Below are 5,849 nucleotides of genomic sequence, written 5' to 3'. Positions count from 1 at the left end.
TAAGCTTCGTCTCTCATACTTTGGACATAATGTCCGGAGAGAACAGTCGCTGGAGAAGGATGTCATGCTGGGTAAGGTGGAGGGTCAGAGAAAAAGGGGAAGACCGCTAACGAGATGGATTGGCCAGGTGGCATCATTGATGGTGTCAAATGTGGCAGCGGTAGTGAGGTTGGTCTAGGATCGGACATTGTTTCGTTCTGCTGTGCATTGGGTTGCTATGAGTCGGTTCCGACTCGATGGCACCTGACAACAACAACACATCCATAAACAAAGGTCAAGTTCATCAGATTGTAGCAATTTATACTTGCTTCCTGTATCAAACTTCTTTATCTTCCTCTAGTAAGGCTCTGGCTATCTAGCCATTGAAGCTAGGTCAAATGGGTACTAGCTGCAATTTTGGGTATTCTTGCATACTGCCCCCTACTTCAGGTCAGCGGGCCACTTCACTCTCAGCTCTAGCCCCCAGTGGCTAGGTTAGTGTCCATGGCTCAGGAATTCCCAAGTCAACTTAAACTTCAGATTTTCTTCTATCTTTCATCTCAAGGTTGACAGCTATCTATGGAATATGGTCAAACTCAGCCCGTGTCTTTATTGTTGCCTTTCTCCCACTTCCACTCACAAGCAGACCAAGACGGTCACCAGCTAGAGCTTACAAACCTACCCGTGTATTCCCTTTGAGTTTCAGTTTGGAAAGGGGTTTATCCTGATGGGTTGACTTTTCTTGCCTTGATGGCTCCCAGGCCAGACAGTCTGCTTTTTTTTTTTTTTTTTTCCCCTGCTGGTCTTTCTTTCAAGAAGTATCTTCTGTTTCTATAGCTGCTCCAGGTTGGTCTGCTTGTCCTCTCAAGTGGAAATGTTCCATCTCAGAAGGTTCGGGATGGGGCTCAGGATTCCACCTGAGGCCCTATACTATGTAAAGTCTTAATAAGAAGCCTATCTCACTGGGCAAATTTTAGTGCCCCTTTTAGCTATTTCAATCAGTCACAGGCTGAAAAAAAAAAAAGGAGAAAAAAGGGAAAGGAAAATAAAAATGCAGAAGAGAAAATGAAAAAAAAAAAAAACACTCAAAGAAGAAGAAAGTAGATAGTAGTAATTAAAATTCAAGAGGATAAAAAGATAGAAAAAGAAAGAGGAAAAAAGAGAAACAGAAGAAAAGAAGAAAAAAATTATAAGCAGTGAGAGAAAGTTTAAGGGAAAGGAAAGTGAAGAAAAGGAGAAAAAAGAGAGGGAAAGTAAACAACAAAAGTTTAAACTAGTACAGGGGCTGGATGCAGAGAGGTACCTGCCCGTCAAGGAACTCAAAAGGTGGAGGTGGGGGTTGGCAAGAAGGTATGAAAGCATGGTGTGTCATGCCCTAGATGGAGTTCCTGCAGGCCTGTATGTTGTCTATAGTCAGGATACCCAATCAGGACGTAGTCTGTACAGACCCTAATGGTGGCTGAAGTCAGTATCTTTGTTCTCAGAAGGAACTCTTTCAGGCCCAAAGGACAGCTGAGGGGAAGGGTAGATGGTTACAGGGGGTACCTTCTTGTCTTTGGCTGAGCAGAATTTCAGAATTATCTTCTGTTATCTATTTCATTTTGTTTCTTATATCTTTGTTGTTGAGGGTCTGTGTAGCAAGTCTGCCTAGTCCATCTTCTTGCCAGAAGTCTCCTATTCCTATTTTGTTGAGAATTTTTATCAGGAATGGCTGTTGGATTTTTTCAATGATTTTTCTGTGTCAACCAATATGATCATGCAGTTCTTTTTATTTGTTTTATTTATGTGCATTGCATCAATTATTTTTCTATTGTTGAATCATTCTTGCATGCCTAGTATGAATCTCACTTGGTCATGATAGAGTAATTTTTTGATATTTATTGTATTCTATTGGCTAGAATCTTATTGAAAACTTTTGCATCTATGTTCATGAGAGATATTGATCTATACTTTTCTTTTAATGATGTCTTTTCTGTTTTTGGTATCAGTGAATGCTTGCTTCTTAAAATAAATTAGGAGTATTCCATCCTTTTCTATAATCTGGAAAACTCTGAGTAGAATTGGTACCAGCTTTTCTTTAAATATTTGGTGGACGTCACCAATAAAACCGTGTGATCCAGGACTTCTTTTTTATGGGGAATTTTTAAATGATTAATTAAAATTTTGTTGTTGTTGTTGGGGGGAGATTTGAAAGATCAATTTATTCTTTTTTATGAGTCCGTTCAAGTTTTCTACCTCAGTCTGTGTTAGTATAGGTAGGTAGAGTGTTTCTTGAAATATGTCAGTTTCTTCAAGATTTTCAAGTTTTTTAATGCCATTCTTCATAGTATTTGGTCATTACCTTTTTCATTTTAATTGGTTCTGTTGTGACATCTCCCATTTCATTCCTTATTCATGTTATTTGTTATATTTACCAGTGCTTTGTCAATTTTATTATCTTTTCTAAGAAGCATCATCTTAGGCTTGTTGATTCTTTTGTGTCTCTGTTTTCTGTTTCATTAATTTTTGCTCTAATCTTTATTATTTTCTTCTGATGAGCGTAGGCATATTTTACTGCTCTTTTTCTAGTTGTTAGAGATGTTGGGTTAAGGTTGATTTTGTTTCTTTTTTTGATGTGTACACTTATTATAAATTGTTCTATGAACACTGCTTTTCCTGTGTACCCTACATTTTGATATGTGAGATTTCATTCTCATTTGATTCAAGAAATCTTACATTTCATTAAAATTTTTTTTCTATTGCCTTGTAGTGTTTAAACAGGGTGTTATTCAATTTCCATGAATTTGATTTCTTTCCTTTATCTTACTGTTGTTGATTTCTAATTTTATAGTGTTGTGATCTGAGAAGATACTTTGTAGTATTTTGATGCTTTAAAATTCACTGAGACTTGCTTTGTGGCCAAACATATGGTCTATTTTGGAAAAGAATGTATATTATGTCTTTGTTAAATGTGGTGTTCATTCTGTATATGTCTATGTGGTCAGGTTGTTTCATTGCATTGTTTAGCTCTTTAATGTCTTTGTTGAGTTTCTTTCTAGTTATTCTGCTTTCATCAAAAGTGGTATATTAAAGTCGTCAATTATGTTTTGGAGTTGTCTATCATCCTTGTGTGGCACTGTAGGATAAACACTGAACCACAAGGTCATTTGAATTGCAAGGTCATTAGTTCAAAGTTACTAGCTATTCCTCTGAAACCCTATATAGGATCACTATGAGTCAGAACTGACTCGATGGCACTTAACAGCAAAATTTTTCTTTAAAATTCTGTTGAATAATGATTTATGCCTTTTGGGATTCTTCCTTAAGCGTATAAATATTTATTTATGCTAAGTCATTTTCTTCAAGTAAGGTATGTCCAATGTCATTTTCTTTGGTTTCAGCTTGAACTTGCATATGAACAACTGATGGTCTGTTTCACAGTCTGCCTTTGGCCTTGTTTTGACTGATGATATGGAGCTTTTCCACCATTTCTTTCCACAGACATAGTCAGTTTGATTTCTGTGTATTCCATGTGATGAGGTCCATGTGTATAGTTTTTCATGTTGTTTAAAAAAGTCATTTGCTATGAAGAAGCCATTGGTCTTGCAAAATTCTTTCATGCAATCTCCAACATTGTTTCTATCACCAAAGCCGTATTTAAAAATTATCCTTCCTCTTTGTTTCCAACCTTTGTGGTCTAATCATTAGTAATTATCAATACATCTTGATTGCATGTTTGATCAATTTTAGACTGAAGAAGTTGGTAGAATTCTTCAATTTCATCATCACTTCCTTTAATGGTTGACATGCAAATTTGAATAATAGTTGTATTAGCTGGAGATTATCCTATCACATACAGTGTTAGACTTTAAGACAGATTTTGAAATGTTCTTTTTGATGATAAATATGATGTCATTCCTCTTCATTTTGTCATTTCCACATAGTAAACCATGTGATTGTCGGGTTCAAAATGGCTAATACCCATCCATTTTAGCTCATTTATGCCTAAAATATCAATGTTTATGTGTTTCATTTCATTTTTGACAACTTCCAATTTTCCTAGATTCGTACTTCATACATTACATGTTCTAATCATTAATGGATGTTTACAACTGTTTCTCCTTGTTTTGAGTTTTGCCCCAACAGCAAATGAATGTCCCAAAAGCTTTACTCCATTCACATCTTCACAGTCAACTCTACTTTGATGCAGCAACTCTTCCCCAGTCATATTTTGAGTACCTTCCAGCCTGAGGGGCTCATCTAGCACTATATCTGACAATATTCTGGTGCTCTTCATTATGTTTTAGTATTTGATATTCTTGTGCTGACAGTGTTCCACTGGTCTTCATAAGGTTTTCAGTGACTAAATATTCAGAAAAATAGTCCATCTCTCCTTCCTACTCTGTCTTTGTCTGAAAGCTCAGCTGAAACCTGTGCACCATGGGTGACCCTACTGGTATTTAAAATATCCATGGCATAACTTCCAGAATCACAGAAACACACAAGCCACTGCTACTGACTCCTGGTATAAGATAAACACTGGACAGCAAGGTCAGTTTGAACCACAAGGTCTGTGGTTCAAACTCACAACTCCTTGGAAACCCTATACAGGGTCGCTATTAGTCAGAACCTGCTCACTGGCACTTAGCAACAACAATATACGCACTGAACCACAAGGTCAGTTTGAACTACAAGATTAGTGGCTCAAAGTCACCAGTCGTTCCTTGGAAACCCTATACAGAGTGGCTATGAGTCAGAAACAACTGGGCAGTACTTAACAACAATAACAACATATATGTATATTTATATATATTTGCCTAGTCTCATCATCAACTTCTTAGTTTTCTCTTAATTTTATTTTGTTTCTCTTTTCTTCTTAAAAAAAAAAAACAACAACAAACAAAACCAAACAGCTTTCCAACAAGCTTTGAAATGTCTATTTTATACTTATATAAACTAGCTGTTGCTAATGAGCCTCAAATTTTGACAATTCAGATAGAAGTCTTAGCAGGGATTTTTTCATAAACTTTCTTCACTTAAGTGCTTGTTGTGAGTCTGATCCTTAGCTAAATGCTTTTCTTTCTTTATCTCAGTGATTCCTTAATAGCCCTCAGAGATAGGAATGGCTCCATAATTAATAAGGGAAAAGTTAGATGTTAAAAGTCATATTAAGCCAATAATAGAAAACATTTAAAATTTGTTTAATATATGTCTTGAAAATCAGGGTAATATTTCTATTGTTGTTGTTAGGTGCCATGGACTTGATTCCAACTCACAATACCCTCTGTGTAACAATGAAGCATTGCTCATGTTGTGCCATCCTCACAAACATTGTTACTCTTTAGCCCATTGCTACTGCCACTGTGCCAGTCCATCTTGTTGGGGTCTTCCTTTTCTTTGTTGACCTACCATCCTACCAAGCATATGTCCTTTTCCAGGGACTGGTCCCTCCTGATTATATGTCTGAAGAATGATAGATGACGTTTGGCCATCCTGGCTTCTAAGGAGCATTATTACTGAATTTCTTCCAATACAGATTTGTTTAGTTCTTCTGGCAGACCATGGTATTTTCAATATTCTTATCCAACACCATAAATTAAATGCGTCAGTTCTTCTATGGTCTTCCTTATCCATTTTCCAATTTTCATATGCATTGTTGTTATGTGTTATTAAGTTGGTTCTAACCCACTGTGACCCTGCATAAGGTTTCTGAGGAGTGGCTGGTGGGTTTGAACCACCGACCTTGCAGTTCAAACTGACCTTGCAGTCCAGTCCATTATCCTGCAGTGCCACCCCAGGACTTCACAAGCATATGAAGCTATTAAAAATACCATGGCTTTGATCAGGCATACCTTAGTCCTCTAACTTATATCTTTGCTCTTGAACACTTT

This window comes from Chrysochloris asiatica, unplaced genomic scaffold, assembly GCF_000296735.1.
Source record: "Chrysochloris asiatica unplaced genomic scaffold, ChrAsi1.0 scaffold00205, whole genome shotgun sequence".
NCBI lineage: Eukaryota > Metazoa > Chordata > Mammalia > Afrosoricida > Chrysochloridae > Chrysochloris > Chrysochloris asiatica.
Note: the sequence above shows the minus strand (reverse complement) of the source record.